Raw genomic sequence first — 25,687 nt, 5'->3', positions numbered from 1 at the left:
CGATCGCAGGCGTGCGTGTTGTGTACGGGCCGCGAGGCGCCGCCACAAGTGTAACCGTATATAAGTGCCGACGGAGTTCGGCCAGCTCTCATTTTGTTGGCATCTCATTTTTGCCTATTCTCTTATTTGCTTAGTTGCTTAGCTCTTTTTCATTTATGGCTCATGTTATTGTGCTCTCTTTCAGCCATTCTGATTGTTTTGATTTACTCCCAATTGAGACGTGCTCATTTTGGCATTTCACTTTTGCATATTTCTCATTTTGCTAATAATATGCTCCTTAGCTTTTTACAGTTGATTTGATTAACATAGTCTCATGTACTGCTTGTTCATTTCAGACTGTTCATATTTTGATGTTCTTTAAATACTGTAATAATTATCGGAAGCATTTCTTCCCTTAAACTTGTGTAAAGCATTCTCGATGTAGGATTTGTTCTGTGACTCAGGTGTAAGGTTTTGAATATAAATTATATAAGAAATTGAATATAAATTATATAAGAAACTGTGCTTTAATAGGAATTTATGTTTTCAGTTTGTACTACATCAGATGACAATTTTGTGATATGAGGCATTTGAGGGGTGAACCCGTGGAAATAGTCTTAAGTGATCCCCTTTAAAAATCAAAATTTGTGTGACACTGAAAAACGTGACACAGTAGGCATGCATATATACCACACACACACACACACACACACACACACACACACACACACACACACACACACACACACACACACACACACACACGCGTCACACTGGGGGCACCGGAGGGATTTTGCTTAAGCCTATTTCTGAACTAAGTTCACAATTTATTCATCAAAATAGGAGTTATATGTATATCTTTATTTTTCTGGTAAAACTGGCATTCTGCTAATCTATGTCTTTTCTTTTTCGTGTAAACGAATGTATGAGCAATTGTAATTATAAATGGATTCTTCAAAATCGACGGTTCAGCTGGTTAAACGAGTTATTTGGTGAGCAAAATGCTTTATTTTGTCCTAGTGTCTTATCTACCTGTAGAACACCCAAGTGTAGTGAATAGTTTCCAACCGATACTTAGTGAACAATTTTCCTTTCCTATGGTACATAGCGTAGCGGGTAGTGCTGTAGATAAGTGGAACCACGGCTAAGTGTAATCAAAACAGGCCACGGCGTAAGCATGAGGGACATGCGTCCCTGAATATTTATCTGTATTTCATGTGACGACTAGCCTAGGATTTGAAATTGATGTGTGTAGTCATGGGTTTACAGGAAATAGGTGAAGTACAACTGGAGACTAGTGAGACTGAGGAATTAGATGTTGCTGAAAATCTTCCCAGTATACAAAAGCAATTATGAATAATGATGAGTACCATATCTGCTATATTTTTTCAAGTAGGTGAGATGAATAAAAAACAGGAAGCCCTGTCGATAAGAGTAGATGACATACATAAAAGTCAGGAAGCCGTGCCGATACGAGTAGATGACATTCATAAAAATCAGGAAGCCGTGTCGATACGAGTAGATGACATTCATAAAAATCAGGAAGCCATGTCGGTACGAGTAGATGACATTCATAAAAATCAGGAAGCCATGTCGATACGAGTAGATGACATTCATAAAAATCAGGAAGCCGTGTCGCCACAAGTAGGCGAAATGTCTCATAAGATAGGGCAAATTTCTCAAAATTAAACACAAATGGCTCAAGAAATAATAAATCTGAGGCGAACACGAGGACGCGGTCAGAGACTTAAATTTGGATGTAAAACAGTTAAAAGGAAATCAAGGCGCTCTCGAGGTCATAGTAAATCAATTGTCTACGACACTCGATGAATTGTCATTAAAGCATACAGAAATATCTGTAGAAATAGATTCTGGGGTAAAGGAAGCCGTAAATTCCATTTCAAAAGAACAAGAAAGACAATCGATAGATCCAACTGCTCAGATTTCTGAAATAAAAATGCAAATTACTCAGGAATTATCTCAATGGCGAAGGGGAGTGAATGAGCAATTAAACAAATTTAGTAATGAGTTTACCGATATTAAAGAGGTAGTCAAGAGTGATGTTTCCAAATGACACGTGGAGAGAACGTAGTAGATGCTAGTACACAAAAATGGGGGCAAGCCACCGAAGTAAATTCTGAGGTAACTCGGGATCAGGAATAATATTCATTACCGGGGGTTACGACACCTTATGTAAATGTCATTATACAGGAAAAAATTATCAAACACAGGAGGGGTCAGTCATTCTCACCTGACATGAGTGGGGTGCATCCAGTAGTATTTATTCGTTCTTTTCGTGGTGTGTTACCCACAAAATGGACGGAATTACAAAAGATGCATTACGTAAGTGGATTCATGTTAAATGATGCGGCCTTGTGGGCCACTGAAGTCATTGAAAATGTTCCACATATGACGAGTTTGAAAAAAGGCTTCTTGCGAAATATTGGTCTTTAGGGGTACAGCAACGACTTCGTGAGGCTGTATTGAACCCCGAACAGTTTAGTTATAGCAAAGGGATGCTCCGAAAGTATTTCGAGAAGTATCTGAATAAAACAAAATACTGGGATGAGCCAATTTTGCATAAAGATTTGTTGTGCATTCTTAAGAGTAAGATGCTTATTGATATACCGAAAAATTAATTCACGCCCCAGATGCAAACATTGATGAGTTTATGCCCATCCTAGATGCAATTGATTTGATGCAGGAGGATGTGCGGGCAAGATCTCTAAATCACAGTCAGGTGTGTAGGAATGGAAATATTCAGCGTCATGAGCCGACTGGCAGAGAACCCAGCTCGGCGTACCAAAGCCAAGACAATAACAACGCGTAATGCTACGGTAGAACAGGCCTGTGGGAACGAGGTACTGTGTATAGGAGGCAGGAACGTAGGTTCACTCCAGGATACTACAATAATAATGAAACAACACAAAACAGAAATCAAGGGAGACAGAATACCCAGACACAAAACCTAATAAATCAAAACTGGCGACAGCATCCACCACCAATAGTAATCGATGAAGTAAATGATACCGAAATGCGGCCGATTTCTCAGCCAGCAGAAAACAAATTACCGCCGTATTAATTCCTGAAGTGCAGGCGGGTGGGCGAGATAGGGACGATTCTGATTTAAGATTAAAAATGTTAAGGTACAATGATGGCACTGACATGAGAAATGTCAGTATAATGAGGACACTAAATACAGCACCAATCATCCGGCAGTTATAAAACCTGCCGTTAAAATATTAATTGAAGGTATTTCAGTGAACGCAATATTTGATACTGAGTCTGATATTAATGTGATTTCTATGGACTTATTTAGACAGATCACTAAAGCAAAACGGGTGCCAATATTGCCGGTTAGCAATTGTAAGGTTTTGGGAGCGACTGGAGGGAGAAGTAGAAGCGTGAAAATACAAGCCCAATTAGAGATAGAATTTGGAAATGCAGCGATTGAATGCACGTTCCTCATAATTGCTGTGCTGATAGTGGACTGTATTTTAGGGTTTTATTTTTTGCAAGAAAAGGACACAAAGATCGACTTTTCTAATGGGGTATGTGAGTTGAAGGTCAAACAGAAAATCGTCTCTCCAAAATTACTGAGGATTACCGACACACATGGAAGGTTTTGCCTGGATCTACAAATGAAGATCATTTCAAAAAATAAAACTACAGGCTCAGGGAATCAGGTTCAAGAAATAAAATCTGACAGACATGAACAAATGTTAAAAATAGTCTCTGAATCTGCTCCACTGTCCTCAGAGCAGCGTTCTGAATTGTTTAAGGTTCTCGTGAAATACGAACGAGTATTCGAAGAAAAACTTGGCATGATTAGGGGATAAGAATATAGGATGAATGTCATGCCACATAAAACCTTCTGTCATAGTTCGTACCAAGTACCAGGGACAAAAACAAATGCCGTTAGTAATGAAATTCAAAAGATGCTTGCATGGAACATCATAGAACCATCTGACAGTCCCTATTCAAGCCCCTTACTTGCTGTAGACAAACCACTGAAACATAGAAAAAAAAATCGTATGTTGCTACTAATAAATTTGCTTTTTCACTGTTTTATTCAAAATTTTCAGCTAAACACGTTAACTGTCTAAAGGTGTTTCCTACACTCATAAGAAAAAAAAAAATTTTAAGTACAACACCTAAAACTTGATTATATTGAGGTAGCACATTTTCTATGTAAAATTTAAGTGTGTTTTTTTTTCTCCATATCTAGTCTAAAAAAAAAAAAATATATATATCGTTTGAGACTAGATATGGAGGAAAAAAAAAAACAAACGGAGTCGCGTGAATATAAACTTCACTACAAGAACGATGAAGACTATAGCTAATAGTCGCATAGCAAATAGTCGCACGAAATTCGTAATGCCTATAATTGGTAGTACTTACATTCTGAGTAGTGATAGGTCCAAACAGGGCGGGGAAACAAGGAAATGTGTATAATGTACATAAAATGCAAAAATTGTTTTTATGTCTAAACAAAAGAAAATACCTTAGCCATAGGACAGGTAAATGATGTACCCTATCAACAATGAGTGATACACCATTGCTTGACCTGATGACCTTAACAAAAAGGGCAAGATTCGAAGTTTCTAGGTGCTATTGGACTACTTCTTTAACCATACTCAAACTATGTCAATAGCCAGTAAATTGGAAAGGATAAGGATATGCAAATGTTACCTTATATATTTGAAATGTATATCTGTTGAACATCATTACTCTAAGGACTCGGATAATTTGGGGTCTTTCGAGCTAACCTGACATATATTCTTTTTGAAAAATAGCTTCTCGATGCAAAAGGTTGGATATGTATATGTGTGTGTGCTATATATTTCTATACACATTTTTAAAGCAGTACCTTCAAAGTTAACGAAGTACACTACAGAAAAATTTCATCTACATAAACGATTTCCAGACATTTCCATGTACAGTAGATGTCACAATGTATATACAATGAATTTTCAGTGTAAATGCCTGTTAATCATTACAGCTTTTGTAGTTAAATAAAACCTGTAAAATAAGTAAATGTTTACACCAAAGCATCAACTGAAATGTACGCACCTTCTATTCAATAGATGTAGAAGAATATATAATAAAATGTTTTGTATTACTGTCCTCATACTTTTGGAATATGAGTAAAATGTTTTGTATTTATATCATTATATGTGATAATCAATGATTATTTTGTGAACCATTGAATGTAAAGGTGGTAGAGAAAGGGTAGTAACTTGAAAATTTAAGGTAAAATTTTGTGATCAGAGTAAACTGACAAAATGTGTCAGGCATTTAATAAATTAACCACCTTCCAGCAACAGTCTGGATGATTGACTGATCTGGCCTTGTAACAGCTGTGCTGGTACTGCGAACGGCTGAAAGCAAGGGGAAACTATGGCCGTAATTTTTCCTGAGGGCATGCAGCTTGACTGTATGGTTAAATGATGATGGCATCCTCTTGGGTAAAATATTCCGGAGGTAAAATAGTCCCCCATTCGGATCTCCAGGCGGGGACTACTCAGGAGGACGTCGTTACCAGCAGAAAGAAAACTGGCATTCTACGGATCGGAGCGTGGAATGTCAGATCCCTTAATCGGGCAGGTAGGTTAGAAAATTTAAAAAGGGAAATGGATAGGTTAAAGTTAGATATAGTGGGAATTAGTGAAGTTCGATGGCAGGAGGAACAAGACTTTTGGTCAGGCGAATGCAGGGTTATAAATACAATATCAAATAGGGGTAATGCAGGAGTAGGTCTAATAATGAATAAAAAAATAGGAGTGTGGGTAAGCTACTACAAACAGCATAGTGAATGCATTATTGTGGCCAAGTTAGACACGAAGCCCACACCTACCACATTACTACAAGTTTATATGCCAACTAGCTCTGCAGATAATGAAGAAATTGAAGAAATGTATGATGAAATAAAAGAAATTATTCAGATAGTGAAGAGAGATGAAAATTTAATAGTCATGGGTGACTGGAATTCGGTAGTATGAAAAGGAAGAGAAGGAAACATAGTAGGTGAATATGGATTGGGGGGAGGAAATGAAAGAGGAAGCCGCCTGGTAGAATTTTGCACAGAGCATAACTTAATCATAGCTAACACTTGGTTCAAGAATCATAAAAGAAGGTTGTATACATGGAATAAGCCTGGAGATACTGACAGGTTTCAGATAGATTATGTAATGGTAAGACAGAGATTTAGGAACTAGGTTTTAAATTGTAAGACATTTCCAGGGGCAGATGTGGACTCTGACCACAATCTATTGGTTATGAACTGTAGATTAAAACTGAAGAAACTGCAAAAAGGTGGGAATTTAAGGAGATGGGACCTGGATAAACTGAAAGAACCAGAGGTTGTACAGAGTTTCAAGGAGAGCATAAGGGAACAATTGACAGGAATGAGGGAAAGAAATACAGTAGAAGAAGAATGGGTAGCTTTGAGGGATGAAGTAGTGAAGGCAGCAGGGGATAAAGTAGGTAAAAAGATGAGCGCTGCTATAAGTCCTTGGGTAACAGAAGAAATATTGAATTTAATTGATGAAAGGAGAAAATATAAAAATGCAGTAAATGAAGCAGGCAAAAAGGAATTCAAATGTCTCAAAAATGATATCGACAGGAAGTGCAAAATGGCTAAGCAGGGATGGCTAGAGGACAAATGTAAGGATGTAGAGGCTTATCTCACCAGGGGTGAGATAGATACTGCCTACAGGAAAATTAAAGAGACCTTTGGAGAAAAGAGAACTACTTGTATGAATATCAAGAGCTCAGATGGAAACCCAGTTCTAAGCAAAGAAGGGAAAGCAGAAAGGTGGAAGGAGTATATAGAAGGTCTATACAAGGGTGATGTACTTGAGAACAATATTATGGAAATGGAAGAGGATGTAGATGAAGATGAAATGGGAGATATGATACTGCTTGAAGAGTGTGACAGAGCACTGAAAGACCTGAATCAAAACAAGGCCCCAGGAGTAGACAACATTCCATTAGAACTACTAACAGCCTTGGAAGAGCCAGTCCTGACAAAACTCTACCATCTGGTGAGCAAGATGTATGAGACAGGCGAAATACCCTCAGACTTCAAGAAGAATATAATAATTCCAATCCCAAAGAAAGCAGGTGTTGACAGATGCAAAAGTTACCGAACTATCGGTCTAATAAGTCACAGCTGCAAAATACTAACACGAATTCTTTACAGACAAATGGAAAAACTAGTAGAAGCTGACCTCGGGGAAGATCAGTTTGGATTCCGTAGAAATACTGGAACACGTGAGGCAATACTGACCCTACGACTTATCTTAGAAGCTGGGTAAGGAAAGGCAAACCTACGTTTCTAGCATTTGTAGACTTAGAGAAAGCTTTTGACAATGTTGACTGGAATCCTCTCTTTCAAATTCTGAAGGTGGCAGGGGTAAAATACAGGGGGCGAAAGGCTATTTACAATTTGTATAGAAACCAGATGGCAGTTATAAGGGTCAAGGGACATGAAAGGGAAGCAGTGGTTGGGGAGGGAGTGAGACAGGGATGTAGCCCCTCCCCAATGTTATTCAATCTGTATATTGAGCAAGCAGTGGAGGAAACAAAAAGAAAAATTCGGAGTAGTGAAACGTCCCCTTAGAAAAATTATACATGACTGTGCTTAAACTGACACACAATATTTTTTAGCGCAACACAATCTGACTTTCAATAATCCCTACAAAAGAATGGCCCTGACTAACATTAACCTATACCTTTTACAAATCACTTACCTCACAAAAATCTTCGTTACTCGAACTACTGCAATAAAGCGAGTGCCACTACTGCCAGCTAAGGCACTAACTACTGATAGGCATAGTTAGCAAATGAAAGATTTTAATAGAGAGCAAACAATGTATTTACCTTAATAGGCCCTGCCGCCGTTGGATAAGCAGCTGCAGCAGCAAGTCGTATACTCCTAGCTCACTCATTTGTTACATAGTTTAATTCTTAATTTCTTTGCGTGTTTTTGGTACTTGCATTGTTTAATTCATAAATTTCGGGCGTATTATAGTATTTGAGAGTTGTAGCATCGCGTTTTAGTACCTGAATAGTGTAAATTCGCGTAGTCGTTTGTCTTCTGTTTTTGTTTTGAACGGCCAGTGTCGGTTGGTCACAGTCAGTGTGCTCCCTGCCGCCGTTGGATAAGCAGCTGCAGCAGCAAGTCGTATACTCCTAGCTCACTCATTTGTTACACAGTTCAATTCTTAATTTCTTTGCGTGTTTTTGGTACTTGCATTGTTTAATTCATAAATTTCGGGCGTATTATAGTATTTGAGAGTTGTAGCATAGCGTTTTAGTACATGAATAGTGTAAATTCGCGTAGTCTCCTTCCGCTGCCGAGCAGTGTCAGCAGTGCACAAGTAGCAGCATTACTGCATTTACTAGGCAATCTTGTATTTTAATAACCGTTTAAATTTTGTCGATTTGTTTGCGCTCTCTGTAGATTAGTTCAGATGTTCTTTGCAAAACAGTTTTTAGCATGGATAGGGACTGCAACTGCTGTGTTCGGATGTAGGCTGAGTTGGCATCCCTTCGCTCCCAGCTTCAGGCAGTGTTGGCTTCGGTCACACAGCTTGAGGCTGTTGCCAATGGGCATCACTGTGGGGGTCCGGATGGGGATTTGTCGGGGACAGCCAGCTCGTCCCACGCATCCCCCAATCGGACTACGACTGTGGTTGCCCGGGATACTGCCCGCATTGAGGCTGATCCCTCACCTGTGGTAGAGTGGGAGGTCGTCTCAAGGTGTGGCAGGGGGCGAAAGACATTCCGGAGGGCTGAACGGAAGGCCTCTCCAGTTTGTCTGACGAACCGGTTTCAGGCTCTGTCTCAGGCTGATACTGATCTTCGGCCTGACTTGGCTGCTTGTTCTGTTCCAGAGGTTGCCCCTCAGTCTGCAAGATCCGGGCGGTCGCAGAGGGTGGGCTTACTGGTAGTTGGGAGCTCCAACGTCAGGCGCGTAATGGGGCCCCTTAGGGAAATGGCAGCAAGAGAGGGGAAGAAAACCAATGTGCACTCCGTGTGCATACCGGGGGGAGTCATTCCAGATGTGGAAAGGGTCCTTCCGGATGCCATGAAGCGTACAGGGTGCACCCATCTGCAGGTGGTCGCTCATGTCGGCACCAATGATGTGTGTCGCTATGGATCGGAGGAAATCCTCTCTGGCTTCCGGCGGCTATCTGATTTGGTGAAGACTGCCAGTCTCGCTAGCGGGATGAAAGCAGAGCTCACCATCTGCAGCATCGTCAACAGGACTGACTGCGGACCTTTGGTACAGAGCCGAGTGGAGGGTCTGAATCAGAGGCTGAGGCGGTTCTGCGATCGTGTGGGCTGCAGATTCCTCGACTTGCGCCATAGGGTGGTGGGGTTTCGGGTTCTGCTGGATAGGTCAGGAGTCCACTACATGCAACAAGCAGCTACACGGGTAGCAGGGGTTGTGTGGTGTGGGCTGGGCGGTTTTTTAGGTTAGATGGCCTTGGGCAAGTACAGAAAGGGCAACAGCCTCAACGGGTGCGGGGCAAAGTCAGGACATGCGGGGACCAAGCAGCAATCGGTATTGTAATTGTCAACTGTCGAAGCTGCGTTGGTAAAGTACCAGAACTTCAAGCGCTGATAGAAAGCACCGAAGCTGAAATCGTTATAGGTACAGAAAGCTGGCTTAAGCCAGAGATAAATTCTGCCGAAATTTTTACAAAGGTACAGACGGTGTTTAGAAAGGATAGATTGCATGCAACCGGTGGTGGAGTGTTCGTCGCTGTTAGTAGTAGTTTATCCTGTAGTGAAGTAGAAGTGGATAGTTCCTGTGAATTATTATGGGTGGAGGTTACACTCAACAACCGAGCTAGGTTAATAATTGACTCCTTTTACCGACGTCCCGACTCAGCAGCATTAGTGGCAGAACAACTGAGAGAAAATTTGGAATACATTTCACATAAATTTTCTCAGCATGTTATAGTCTTAGGTGGAGATTTCAATTTACCAGATATAGACTGGGACACTCAGATGTTTAGGACGGGTGGTAGGGACAGAGCATCGAGTGACATTATACTGAGTGCACTATCCGAAAATTACCTCGAGCAATTAAACAGAGAACTGACTTGTGGAGATAACATCTTGGACCTACTGATAACAAACAGACCCGAACTTTTCGACTCTTTAAGTGCAGAACAGGGAATCAGTGATCATAAGGCCGTTGCAGCATCCCTGAATATGGAAGTTAATAGGAATATAAAAAAAGGGAGGAAGGTTTATCTGTTTAGCAAGAGTAATAGAAGGCAGATTTCAGACTGCCTAACAGATCAAAACGAAAATTTCTGTTCCGACACTGACAATGTTGAGTGTTTATGGAAAAAGTTCAAGGCAATCGTAAAGTGCGTTTTAGACAGGTACGTGCTGAGTAAAACTGTGAGGGACGGGAAAAACCCACCGTGGTACAACAACAAAGTTAGGAAACTACTGCGAAAGCAAAGAGAGCTTCACTCTAAGTTTAAACGCAGCCAAAACCTCTCAGACAAACAGAAGCTAAACGATGTCAAAGTTAGCGTAAGGAGGGCTATGCGTGAAGCGTTCAGTGAATTCGAAAGTAAAATTCTATGTACCGACTTGACAGAAAATCCTAGGAAGTTCTGGTCTTACGTTAAATCAGTAAGTGGCTCGAAACAGCATATCCAGACACTCCGGGATGATGATGGCATTGAAACAGAGGATGACACGCGTAAAGCTGAAATACTAAACACCTTTTTCCAAAGCTGTTTCACAGAGGAAGGCCACACTGCAGTTCCTTCTCTAAATCCTCGCACAAATGAAAAAATGGCTGACATCGAAATAAGTGTCCAAGGAATAGAAAAGCAACTGGAATCACTCAATAGAGGAAAGTCCACTGGACCTGACGGGATACCAATTCGATTCTACACAGAGTACGCGAAAGAACTTGCCCCCCTTCTAACAGCCGTGTACCGCAAGTCTCTAGAGAAACGGAGCGTTCCAAATGATTGGAAAAGAGCACAGGTAGTCCCAGTCTTCAAGAAGGGTCGTCGAGCAGATGCGCAAAACTATAGACCTATATCTCTGACGTCGATCTGTTGTAGAATTTTAGAACATGTTTTTTGCTCGAGTATCATGTCGTTTTTGGAAACCCAGAATCTACTATGTAGGAATCAACATGGATTCTGGAAACAGCGATCGTGTGAGACCCAACTCGCTTTATTTGTTCATGAGACCCAGAAAATATTAGATACAGGCTCCCAGGTAGATGCTATTTTTCTTGACTTCCGGAAGGCATTCGATACAGTTCCGCACTGTCGCCTGATAAACAAAGTAAGAGCCTATGGAATATCAGACCAGTTGTGTGGCTGGATTGAAGAGATTTTAGCAAACAGAACACAGCATGTTGTTATCAATGGAGAGACGTCTACAGACGTTAAAGTAACCTCTGGCGTGCCACAGGGGAGTGTTATGGGACCATTGCTTTTCACAATATATATAAATGACCTAGTAGATAGTGTTGGAAGTTCCATGCGGCTTTTCACGGATGATGCTGTAGTATACAGAGAAGTTGCAGCATTAGAAAGTTGTAGCGAAATGCAGGAAGATCTGCAGCGGATAGGCACTTGGTGCAGGGAGTGGCAACTGTCCCTTAACATAGACAAATGTAATGTATTGCAAATACATAGAAAGAAGGATCCTTTATTGTATGATTATATGATAGCGGAACAAACACTGGTAGCAGTTACTTCTGTAAAATATCTGGGAGTATGCGTGCGGAACGATTTGAAGTGGAATGATCATATAAAATTAATTGTTGGTAAGGCGGGTACCAGGTTGAGATTCATTGGGAGAGTGCTTAGAAAATGTAGTCCATCAACAAAGGAGGTGGCTTATAGTCCATCAACAAAGGAGGTGGCTTACAAAACACTCGTTCGACCTATACTTGAGTATTGCTCATCAGTGTGGGATCAGTACCAGATCGGTTTGACGGAGGAGATAGAGAAGATCCAAAGAAGAGCGGCGCGTTTCGTCACAGGGTTATTTGGTAACCGTGATAGCGTTACGGAGATGTTTAATAAACTCAAGTGGCAGACTCTGCAAGAGAGGCGCTCTGCATCACGGTGTAGCTTGCTCGCCAGGTTTCGAGAGGGTGCGTTTCTGGATGAGGTATCGAATATATTGCTTCCCCCTACTTATACCTCCCGAGGAGATCACGAATGTAAAATTAGAGAGATTAGGACGCGCACAGAGGCTTTCAGACAGTCGTTCTTCCTGCGAACCATACGCGACTGGAACAGGAAAGGGAGGTAATGACAGTGGCACGTAAAGTGCCCTCTGCCACACACCGTTGGGTGGCTTGCGGAGTATAAATGTAGATGTAGATGTGAAATATATATAGCAGTTAATGACATCCATTCTTACAAATGTACTGTTTCTGATGAACACACCTCCAGATTATCCATTCTCAAAAATCCGCCATCTCACTTCCCCACATCCACCACTGCTGGCGGCTCACCTCCAACTGCGCAATGCTACGCGCTGTTCACATCCAGCTGGCACTGCCAAACACTACAATGGCAGACAACAATGCAAACTAGCCACAGACTGCACACAGCACAGCCAGTGATTTTCATACAGAGCGCTACGTGGCGTTACCAATATAAAAACCTAAACAGCCTACTTACAGTAGGTATTAAAATCCATGGAGAAGAAATAAAAACTTTGAGGTTTGCCAATGACATTGTAATTCTGTCAGAGACAGCAAAGGACTTGGAAGAGCAGTTGAACGGAATGAATAGTGTCTTGAAAGGATGATATAAGATGAACATCAACAAAAGCAAAACGAGGATAATGGAATGTAGTCGAATTAAGTTGAGTGATGCTGAGGGAATTAGATTAGGAAATGAGACACATAAAGCAGTAAAGGTGTTTTGCTATTTGGGGAGCAAAATATCTGATGATGGTCGAAATAGAGAAGATATAAAATGTAGATCGGCAATGGCAAGGAAAGCGTTTCTGAAGAAGAGAAATTTGTTAACATCAAGTATAGATTTAAGTGTCAGGAAGTCATTTCTGAAAGTATTTGTATGGAGTGTAGCCATGTATGGAAGTGAAACATGGACGATAAATAGTTTGGACAAGAAGAGAATAGAAGCTTTTCAAATGTGGTGCTACAGAAGAATGCTGAAGATTAGATGGGTAGATCACATAACTAATGAGGAGGTATTGAATAGAATTGGGGAGAAGAGGAGTTTGTGGCACAACTTGACTAGAAGAAGGGATCAGTTGGTAGGACATGTTCTGAGGCATTAAGGGATCACCAATTTAGTGTTGGAGGGCAGCGTGGCGGGTAAAAATCATAGAGGAAGACCAAGAGATGAATACACTAAACAGATTCAGAAGGATGTAGGTTGCAGTAGTTACTGGGAGATGAAGAAGCTTGCACAGGATAGAGTAGCATGGAGAGCTGCATCAAACCAGTCTCAGGACTGAAGACAACGACAACAACAACAACAACAACAACAACAATGACAACACATCAGAGGTGCCAAACATTACAATGAGTTGTTGGTAGTTAGCTCCACCAGCAAGCATTCAGTGTACATAGACACTCGCATGTGTGGCTAGCTTATAGCTATTGCATTTGGCTGTCCAGATTTCTACAGTGACAGATCCCTTTGGCCACCTACACCCATTTGTCATTTGCAATGAGGGCATAACATTTGGCTCCTCGGAACATAGTGGCTGCCAGCTCGCATCATAAAAGTTATCTGCTTTGAAGGACTGTGTAAACAGTGGCTTATAATGTGACTGTGTTAAAGATTTACTTGCTGCATGTGAATAACTGTGATTAAGTATGTTATGGTTAGGTTACTGAACTCAGGCCATATTGTAGGACATCAGCTGAGTGTAGCATGTGAGTATGTAGTTATTGATTTATCAGTGTATGGTTAAAGTAGATGGGACTTGAATTGGACAGAAACAGAAGTTCATTCAGCATTCAAATGCAGTTAAGGTGTGTGAACTGCAATTTTTGGTGTGGACTTCATTAATGGTAGTGGACAGTTCCCAGCACCAACTTTTCAGGCAGTTACAATGGAGGCACTGCTATGAAAGTTAACTGTGCAGAAAAATGGGTAAGCTACATTTGGTGTCCCACAGTTTGGGGACACATTGCAAAGGCACTGTAATCAAGTGAGATTATGAACTTACAAGACATGTGGCAAAGTGAATGATCTGATAATTAAGCGTGCGAAACAGTGGACAGTGATGGTGATTACAAGACTTAATAATCAAAGTGGTTAGAATGGACAGTAACGGTGAAGGATAGAATAGTGCATGACTGGTTTTTGGAACAGTGAAATTTTAACTGAAATTATGCATAGAAGTGGCATTGTAAGGGATAAGTTTGTGTAAAGGAAGTACTGTATTGCATGATGGGTCAATGAAGCCATCTTGGACAACAACGTATCAGTGACTGGGCTTAGCCGATATCACATCATATATCACCTCAGCAGATTAGTGTGGAGCGGATGTAAACAACAAAGTGATCAGAAGCAACATAGAGATTATGACTTGTTGTAGTTACCAGATGACGTAACAGCAGCCAACACTGCACTAGAAAATTATCAATGTGAATTGAGATTGTGTTTGAGCATTGTTACTTATTCATAAAAATGTTGTGACACTTAGATTAAAGAGAGTATGTTAAGTGGTGATGGACAGGAAATAACAATTGTGAATGAACATGAGGAAAATAGTGTTGTTAGGGAGATAATGGGGAAATAGATGAATATAAAGTAGAAATAAAAAGTTAACCTGAAGATGACAGTGGATTTACATCAGGGCTAGACTTAACTTTATACAACAAATTGCATGACAGCCAAATTATGGACTAAATGTCTAGGGCACTTAGTGTAAATAAAAAAGCAAACAGTTCCAAATTGGTGTAACACGTTAACATTAGACTAGAATCATATGATGGAAAATAGGGAAAGTAAGAGAAGTCAAGAAATAAGGAAATTAAGTTACTGATCTGCAGGTTGTGAAGGAAATGCATGAAAACGTGTGTAGTAAGAATGTGATTAGCAGTTTAAATTTAAAAATGTACAAAACTACTATAGAAATTGGTGTGGTTAATACTAATCTTACAAAACTACATAAGAAAATGGAGTCTGTAAAAGACCATTTTGAAAATAAATTAACAGGCTTAGGGGCAAAACTGAGTAACATTATCAGTGTTTGTACAGCTGCAAAACATAGAATATGGAAACTATGTGAAGGTGAGTGAAATCTGTTGCTAAGTAAGGTAATGATAATTTACAAGTATAAAAGAAATTTAGTTCTCACAACAGGGAGGAACTTGGAAGTCAAATTGGTCAAATTAAAACAAATTTAGGTGATAGGATAGAGACAGTAGAAAAGGAAGTAGAAAGTATATGTGTGGCTGCTATTGGAAAGGAAATGCAAAATGCCAGTGAATATACAGATTCTAAGTTTGCTCACATGTAAAAGAAATTCAACAAAGTGCATCGTGTTAAACATGGTGCTTGTACAGTATCTAATGGAGCTTCATTTGCTAGTTGTAATAAATTTAATAATTTTGAACTATATGGTAAGTGTATCCTCTTGATTTTATTAGACAATTCAATTATTTGTCAGACAATAAGGAAAAGATGTCTTTTGTAAGAGGTTTTTGAAATGTGATGCTTATGGTTGGGTAGCTGAAGTTGCAGAACCATGTAAATCATGGGATGAATTTAAGAAATTATTCTAAAATGATTATTGGTTTATAGATGAATAGCACAGTAAGCTGCTAAAAAACTGCTCTGACCAATTAAGCAAAGTATTAGCCCATATATTTAATGCCTCTATGTACCAGGGTGTTTTCCCAGAGGGCATGAAACTTGCTATAGTGAAGCCTCTCCACAAAAAGGGAGACACAACGCAAGTCTCAAACTATCGTCCAATCTCCCTCCTGTCCACTTTCACCGAAGTCCTTGAGAAACTACTGCACTCCAGAATTGTAAGGCACCTAGAAAACTTTGGCATCATAAGTGATAGACAGTTCGGTTTCCGGAAAAGTATGTCCACAACTGAGGCCATATTTTCTTTCACAAATGATATACTGGAATCCCTAAATAATAGGATGAAGGCAGTTGGAATATTTTGTGATCTGTCCAAAGCCTTCGACTGTGTGGACCACAAAATACTCCTCAACAAAGCACGCCACTATGGGATCACTGGGAAGCTGGCTAAAATCCTACCTCCAAAACAGGAAGTAGAAGGTAATTCTCAATGGGAGCAATAAAGAGGGAGAGGTAGTAGAGTCAGACTGGAGCACTGTACTCCATGGAGTACCACAGGGATCCGTCCTTGGTCTGTTGCTGTTTCTGATATACATAAATGACCTACCTTTTTCATGCAATACATGCAAGTTCACCATGTTTGCTGACGACACCAGCATTTTGATTAGTAACAAACAGCTCACTGATATAGAGGTTGATGCTAACAAATTACTTACAGTACTATTAACCCGGTTCCAAGTGAACTCGCTCACAGTAAACCTGAGGAAAACAAATTATATCCATTTCAGTCTTGACCACAAACTCCCCCAGGAGATTACTGTTTTAAATAACAATAATCAGATAGAAAGGGTACACTGTACCAAATTCTTAGGCCTCCACATAGACAGTAGGCTCAACTGGGACCACCATGTCCTCGAGACTGTAAAAAGGCTGTTCTCAGTAATTTTTGCCGTTAGGACAATCTCACAATTTGGAGACATAAATGTCATGAAGTCCACATACTTTGCATACTTCCACTCCATTATGTGTTATGGCATCATCTTCTGGGGCAATTTACCCTCATCTAAAAAAAATCTTCCTCATGCAGAAAAAAGTAGTCCGTATAATGTGCAGAGTACCCCCGAGAACCTCCTGCCGTGCGCTCTTTAAAAAACTTGGAATACTTTCCACAACCTGCCAGTATATTTTTTCCCTAATGGGATTCATGGTTGAAAATCCTGTTCACTATGAAACCAATGAAAGCTTCCATTATCACAATACAAGAAAGAAGGCTGACCTCCACTTTGAACTAAAAAGTTTAACTCGGGTACAGAAAGGAGTGCATTACTCCAGTGTCAAAACATTTAACTTATTACCGAGCTATATAAAAAGTCTACGTAGTAACAGTGCATCATTCAAAAACAATCTAAAGACATATTTAACCGAGAAAACATTTTACTCACTTGATAAATACTTCAACAGAGAAAAGTAGTCTTTGTATGTATGTATATTTACTGTTGTTTGTTTATGTTCCTTTTGTTCCTATTTGTAACCATATACTTACTGTGACAAATAGGCTTTTGCAATGTGATAAACTTTGCATAATGTATTATTCCTATGACTTTATTTTAGTTCATTATTGTTTTTGCAAGTCTTATGTAATTTATGTCTAGTTCTGCTCTTGTAAACTTATTGATACCATGGTCTGTGAATATATATTACTCAAGTCGTTCTACACCCTAGCGTCATACGCATAACAGGATCAATGGAATTTGTAGATAAATAAATAAAATAAAAATAAATTTTAAGTGAATTTTAGGGAGGTGATAGATATGATCCTAGGAAGGATGCTATCAAAGGTTTTTTTCAGTTTTGGATTAACAAACTAAAATATTTGCACAAATAACTGGGTAGTAAATCAATAATTATGGGATCAGAAAATCAGCTTTTGCATGCCCACAGAAGTAATATGACTGACTTCTTGAATTATGTGGAAAACATGGAAAGAGTCAGGCCCATAGAACAAGATAGTGGGAGAAACTTCAAGGTCAGGAATGATTCAAGAAGAGATTAACATGTAAAATGGATGAACAGAGCAGAATATTGGAGAAATAATGGTGATCTATGGAATAACTGGGTGGCAAATGGTCCAAATGGAAATAGAAAAATGATAGGAGGAATTCCAGAGACTAAAGCGTGGCAAATAATTGTAATTTTGTATCCAATCATTTAAAACGTGATTTGCTCCAGTTGGTGCTTACCCCTGGGCAAGAAACAGGAAAGAGCCACTTGCAAATAATTGTATTTTAATTTCAGAGAAAGTCAGTGTAAATATAAATAATAAAATAGGTGCAGAACCCAAATCGTATCACTTGCTGATTAAATGTGTTTTGAGTAGTTACAACTCAAAAGCATGAAAAAAATTGATGAGGTAGAAAATGTTCCAACTATTCAGTGTACACAATTTTATAAGAAGGGTATCAGGATGTCACAAATAATCTAAACAACGGAAAAAGGAAATGACTTGAATATGTGGTTAACTAGTGCGTACAGAGAACAATTGATTAACCAAGATTTTGAAGGAAATGACAGAAACAGTGATTTAAGAACAGTTCAAATGATAATAGTGAAGAAGTGATATTCAAAGCAAAGCATATTGAGTTTGTTGGTATTGTAAAGGTGGAGTTGTCACAGAGAATGTAGATGTAAATATTAACACAGGTAAGAATGTTGAAATAGACTGTGTGCAGACAGAGGATGAAACTGTTGGAAAAATAAATCACATTGGGCAGGAAGCTGATGTTAAAAAAGAAGGTGAATCATTGGTGATTAGTAGTAGTGAAAATTAGGATCCATTACTTAAGACTGGTGATCTTAGGGAGGAATTAAGACTGAATCAGAATATGTCTTTTTGGTAAATGAAGATGTGATTAGTACTTGTAATGTAAATGATGGTATTGATGAAGGAGAGGTGAAGAGTGATAAAGATACAGGTGTGGAAAATGTTTAAAGGATGCCTTCTCAGAGGAAGAGGCATCCCTTAAACCTGCTTTCCAGCCTCCATCATCAAATCCCTCATTCCACTCAGAAGTACATATAATTCTGTATCCTAGAATTGTATTTTGTACTTTCAAGTATTTCTTTTGTAAGTACATGGGCGTTTCAAAAAGTAAGTTACATGTTATTATGGCAGGTCAAGTACTTTTAATGTATGCTGCACTATTCGTCAAAGTGACACAGTTGGCATCATTTCACTACGGCTGGACACAAAAAAGCATTTGGCCCACATACCACCAGAATTTTATGGCGAACCTATGTGAGATTTACAGGTTTTGACCACAAGAATCATACTGTCACAAACACCTCAACTTTGAAGTATGTTTCTAGTTGCTGCACCTTTCACTAGCACACTGTGATGCACCTGTTACCCATACACCAGCAGAACTGTGTCTGCAGGAAACCCAGAACCACTCTTGTTGCACAATGATGTTAGCATAGGATGACATGTATAACTTACTTACTGAAGTCCCTAAGTAATAGGGACCATGGCTCTTGATGTTATGTACTGGCAGAGAAACAAATGAAATAAAATCAATCAAATGAGATGAAGGAGGGCTCCATTGGTAATAAAGAAGATGAAACTTCTAAGGACCAAAGGAGAATAGTCTAGAAATGCCCACTCAAAACTCAAGAATAACACAATAAGATCAAAAATAGAGCTGTTGTTTTGAAATCCACTTGTAAAGCGAGCACTAGACAGTAGTACTGATACATGGAAGTAGACATCTCTTTTAGTACATCATAAATCCTAGTAGGTGCAAAAAGAAAAGCAGGGAAGGGTGGGGGATGGGGGAGACATAATTTCTTCGCAGACTACACATCCTCTGGTCACTAGGCTGTATGGCAGAATTTTTTGCTGTCGAAGGGATGGCAGCTGTTGAAATGCAGGTGCCTTTGGTGATTGGTGGGTTCGGTGTGGATGGAGCTTTCAGACAATTGGAGAACAATGTCCAGGAATGGGCTGCATTGGTACAGGACAACTAGGTGAAGTGGATGGGAGAGAAGGTGTTGATGTTGTGAAGGAATGACGATAGTGTGTCTTGGCCCTGAGTCGAGATCATGAAGAAAGTAGCAATGAATCTGAACCAGACTAGGGATTGGGAGTTTTGAGAGTGTAGGAAGTTTCCTCTGGATGGCCTGTAAACAGGTTGGCATAGGAGGCTGCCATGCATATGCCCATGTCTATATCAGAAATTTGTTTTTATACCTTCCCTTTAAAGGAAAAGTAGTTGTGAGACAGGATATAGTTAGTAAGGTCTACAACGAATGAGGTGGTGGGTGTGGAGTCTGAAGGACATTGGGAGAGATAGTGTTCAATAGTGGCAAGGTCACTGGCATGAGTGATGTTGGTGTATAGGGAGGTGGCATCAACTAGTGACAAGTAGGAATCCAGGAGGTAAAGGGTTAAAGGGGTGAGGGTGGTGGAGAGTCATTGCAGGAAGTGATTAGTATCTTTGATGTGGGAGGCTAACATTTGGACAGTTGGTTAGAGGTCCTGGTCAACAAGAGTGGTAATTCTTTCAGTGGGAGCACAATAGTTGTCTACAATGGAGCATCCTGGATTGTTAAGGTGCGATTTCTATGGAGCATCTGACGCATGCGGCCACACTGTGCATCTGCCACACTGTACTGCTACAGATGGTGTTAAATGGGACTGTGTCCCATGTTGTGTCAGCTGCATGCAGGTGACACTACAGCCACGTGCGGCTTTGGCCCAGCCGGTCTGAGAGCAGTATAGACGCAGCCACAAAAGAGAACACAACAGCATGTCCAAGGGGAAAGTACTGTTCACAGTGATGGAAGATGAGAAACTGGTAGAAATGGTTTCTAAATTTCCTTGTATCTATGATGTATCGTTACCAGTATACAAGGACCAAATTGTGAAGGATAATGCTTGGAGAGAGATAGTGTAATTCGTGGAAAGAACAAGTAAGAAAGGTACTGTATACTTAGTGTTTATTCATAATGTTTATTACTTAGTTGTCAGGCAAATAAGGCATATTGTAATAAACAAGAATAAGTAGCATCATCCCACATAATATTCAGTTATTATTATAATAACAAAGTGTACACAAAGTGAATACCAAAACTTGATGTATGTTATAAAAGTTCAATTTATTATAATGTGCATACAAATTTTTAAAGATTATTTAGTGATGGTAGGGAGTTCAAAGCCTACTGAGTTCTGTTAACATGATCACTTTGCCAAGGCATTATTCCTGCACCTGCATGGCTGTTGAAGTATTCGGTAAATGAATCTTGCACAGAAAATCCATCAGCATGTGCATAACTGCCACTCCTTGCTAATGGTCCAAGATTTTCAGTAGGCAGTGGTTCACTTCTGATTAATTCAAAATGACGCTCATTATTTTTCTCTAAGAATGCATCTCCAAGTAAATCGTATAAACAGCAAGCAACAATAATCAAATTATCAGTCGTTTCTGGCTTCAGACTGATCGGTGAATAAAATAAGCAAAATACTTGACTTAACAGAGCGAAGGCATTTTCATAAACTCTACGAGCTCATGAAAGACGGTAGTTAAAAATACCCTTTTTTTTGTCAGCACTAGCAACTCGATGAGAGAAAGGTTTCATCATGTTTGGATGTAATCGAAATGCCTCGTCACCTACAAAAACATGTGGCACTAGTATGTCCGAATCTGGCAGCTTAGTAGACGGAGGAAACATCTTACCACTTGAAAACATTTCCCCGATATTACTTTTATCAAAAATTCCACTGTCAACTTCTTTGTCCATATGACCCAACATCAATGAAAATGAATTTGTAGTTCGCGTTAACCACAGCAAGAAGGACGGTAGAGAAAAAATGTTTGTTGTTGTAATACAATGAGCCTGACAATGCAGGGGGGAAAAATCGCACGTTTTCTGTCAATGGCACCAACACAGTTAAGAAATTGCCATTTTTCTTCAAATTCCTTAAATTTTGATTTCAAGTGGTCAAATGACATCAGTGGCAAAAGGATTGGCAGCACAACTTGTACGATTTTACCGGCGTAAGAAGGAGATGTTCTGAATGCAAATGCCAGCGATCTGAATGTTTCCCCTGTTGCCAAAAACATAAAAACAAAATAAAAATAAGATAGGAGTAACTTTAAAAATTATTATTATTTTTACATCTAACGAATATTAACGTACATAATTATTTGACTGTATTGTGTTTTATAGTTGAAGACTGAAAAAAAAAAAAGATGGAGGAATATAATAGACGCACATCAAAAAAGGCAGAGAAAAGGAAAAAGTACTGGAAGTTCTGCTTCCAGTAAAGGAAATAAATGGCCACTGGCTTATATGTTAAAATTTTTAAACAAAATGGATCACAAGCGAATGTAAGTTGCCATACAATTTGCCTGTTTATTTTATTTTTTATTCTGTTTCATTTTATTATTGACACTGAATTACCTGTATTTTTGTAATATATTTCATAGAAGTACATCCAATGTTTAAGCGGATGAAATGCAAGGCCCACAATAAGATGGTGAACTGAGTAACAGATAGGTGTGCCAGACATCACCAACTTTGTCAGAAAAAGAAAGTTTCTCCAAAGACGTGTAAGACATCGTGTCGTTCAGACCACCCAGGAAATGGTCACAGCAAAATGACAAAATCATGGAGTTGATGAATTCTCGGCGGGCCAAGAGTGAAACCTTAATGAAAAGACAGGCTGAAGAAAAGCGTGATGATGACATTGATTTATTTTTTAAAAGTATCGCCCACAGCGTAAAAAAATTGAATCATAATTTTATCAATGAAGCCAAATTGAGATTCTTGCAGATGCTTATTGATTTGGAGAATCACTGTTCATTTGAATACTACTCTTCCGTGCACCTTGCATCTTTCATCTCCGAGTACTTTCTCATACTCAACAACTCCAACGACATCAAGTGTGGATAACACTGCCATCACACCATCTGATAACACAGAGACTGAAACACCAGCTTATAAACCCATTTAATGTTGCGGTAAGTATTAATTTCTTATTTTTGTATTGTGCTATTTTCATTTTTTACATTGTGTGCATTATTAATAAAGCAATAACACATTAACAAATTTTATTGTACATACTTCAATGTTAAAGCTAGTTTTTCATCTGGTCTTATAGGGTATGGATATCTGGGAGATTAATCCTTCCTGATATCTTATTTGATGAAACTGAGAACATAGTTAAACTACACTATGTTCAACCTGAAATACTCTCTAAATTTCTGGTCATTTTTTAACAACTGCCGATTGATGAGTTGTTCAAAAGAGCCTTCCTCAGTTCTTGTGAGGTAAATCGGATGTTTCTCAGCATTTCCCTCACATAGCTAACGCTGAATTTCTTAATCTTCAATGTCTTCTAACATTAGATAAAACAACAAATCGCGCTCATTTGTCCTTTCAGCACAGACACAGCAGACCAACTAAACACTGTGCGGCCGCTGCTCTACAAGAACCGCCAGCTATGCATCAGCTGCTCTATGTCAGATGCACAACAGCTGCCACATGCATCAAATGCGGCATAGGAATGCCACCTTTAGGTTTGTGGAATTTGGGGACCATGTAGAATGTTGATGTGCAGAGTGTTGTTGGGGTGAGGAAGGGGATAGTCTCAGGGGAGAGGGTCTGGGAAGGGTCCATGGATTTTAGAAGGGATTAGAGATGATGATGTACTGCTAGGATGAGATCACTATGGTAAAGCTTGTAGGTGAAGGAGTCAAGACAGTTGGCAGACACCACCTCTCAGGTAGTCACTGCAATTCATCGTCACAGTGGAGGAGCCTTTGGCTATGAGGAAGATGATGAGATAGGATTGTTTTCAGGTTATGTACGACTCATTTCTTCTCCTGGGGGGTTAGTGTTCTTAGGAAGGGGCATGGGGAATGGTGATGAAGCAATTTGGAGGTAAGCAAGGGGTAGCTAGGTGGTAGGGGGGAGGGAGGGAGGACCACAGTTGGATGGTGGTATGAGCTGGGAGAGGGAAGGTGCAATGTTGGTATTGGGTAGCTTTGGTTGGAGGGATTGATGGCAAAGAAATGTTCCCACTGTAGAACTGGAAGAAGGGGAGTACATCTTTGACAAGTCCAACTTAGCCAAACTTTGTTGAGGGGCTGCAGGTGAGGACTTTTGATAGTACTGAACATTCTTTGGGACTGAAGTTTTTGGTAGACAGGTTAACTCACATTCTGTTATCCAGTTTCCCTTATAACCACTTAATGCTTTCACTTGTACATTTCCTGATTCATTTCCTATTTCTGTAAAACCATCCCTCCCTCAGTGGACCTCTGCTCCAACTAACTGCACTGTTTCAGAAAAGTATCCCTTTCACTGGCTAAAATCCAGTCCCACCTTTTGTACATTTAATTCTGCTTGAACCATGGAACGTCCCTCCCAATGGCCTAACTATAAAAATCCCCTTCTCTGGATGCCACCCCTCCTTTCACAATGACCTTATTCTTTTCAGATTCTGTCAGTCCCTGTCCCCCACAAACCTGGTACTGCAGAAATGCCTCTCAACAGCACTAGCATTCCAGATCCACCTTTACTTCCACTGTAAGATATTGTTTCTGTGCAGTCCTTACTAACACCACATCTCTGAAACAGAAACCTTGCACTTCTCCATCAACACCCATACTAATCATAGTGAACCCCCTCATCTACCCCTCATAGCAGTGAACCCAACTCAGTCGACCATTTCAGTTTACTACATGCTCCAAAATTCCTTCCCAACACTCCACAGAGTCTAGAACCCAAGCAAAACCAACACACTGTTGGTAACTATTCCACCAAAAATGCCAGTCCCCAAATGTTTCACACCTATCCCAAGTTTAACCATGTTAGACAGTCAAAGGCCTACTCTCCTCTGAATCCCTACAGTGGAAACACCTCTTTGCCACCAGCCCCTCCAACCAAAGCCAGTCTCATCCTAGCATTGAACCTTGCCTCTTCCAGCTCATATCCCATCCAACCATGACCGAACCCCCCTATCACCTAACTTCCACCTGGCCACCTTCTAGGAACTCCTTACATCCAACTTGGTCTCACCAACGTGCAAGACCTGCACAATCCCCCCACCCAGTACTTCCTACTCTAACCCTACCACAGGCTTTTGCTACGCGTCAGAATCTGGGCCACCTGTGAAAGCAGTCATGTCATATATAAACTCTGCTGCAAACACTGTACAGCTTTCTATGTTGGTATGGCTATCAACTAGCAATCCACCAGGATGAGTGGCCATCACCAAACTGCTGCCAAGAACAAAGTTGACCACCTGGTGGCACTACGCGCAGCTGAGCATGACATACTCAAACTCAATGGCTGTTTCACAACCTGGACCATATGGATGCTTTCCTCTACCACCATCTTCTTTGAATTATGCAGATGGGAATTATCCTTGCAACACAACCTTCACCACCATAATCATTCTGTCCACAGTCTTCAATACACCACTGTCCCCACACCCTACACCCAATAGTTTCTGATTCCTCTGCCAAGCCACTCCCTCCAAATTCACATACCCATGTTGTCACCTTCAGTGTGCACCATTCCCTGCTGGCTCTGCCAACCATGCATTTCTAACTCATGTACCTGCCACCCCTCCCTTCCACATTCCTAGCTGGCAAACGGGCTTCTTCATTCCAAGCTGCTAGCAACCAACCCCCAGTTCCTCTCCTCATGCCCATCCCCCCCCCCCCCCCCCCAATCCCACCTGACACAATTCACACCACAACTTACCCCAACTGCCAAAATGCAGCGCTGGCACTGTTTATCCTGCTGATACCATGTAAGGGCCTATATTAGAATGTTTTCTGTGTGTATTTTATTCCAGCTCAAAAAATGATTAGTCTAAAAACTAG

At 40.1% G+C, this 25,687-nt stretch overlaps 1 protein-coding gene across 3 annotated transcripts in view; it reads right to left on the bottom strand.

Annotated features, from left to right (window-relative positions):
• LOC124790128 (golgin subfamily A member 6-like protein 22) overlaps positions 1–25,687 on the bottom strand; it is an 88,428-nt gene that overhangs the window by 28,182 nt on the left and 34,559 nt on the right. The gene's annotated exons all lie outside the window — the stretch shown is intronic.

This window comes from Schistocerca piceifrons, chromosome 3, assembly GCF_021461385.2.
Source record: "Schistocerca piceifrons isolate TAMUIC-IGC-003096 chromosome 3, iqSchPice1.1, whole genome shotgun sequence".
Taxonomy (NCBI): domain Eukaryota; kingdom Metazoa; phylum Arthropoda; class Insecta; order Orthoptera; family Acrididae; genus Schistocerca; species Schistocerca piceifrons.
This window is presented reverse-complemented; position numbering and strand designations above follow the sequence as displayed.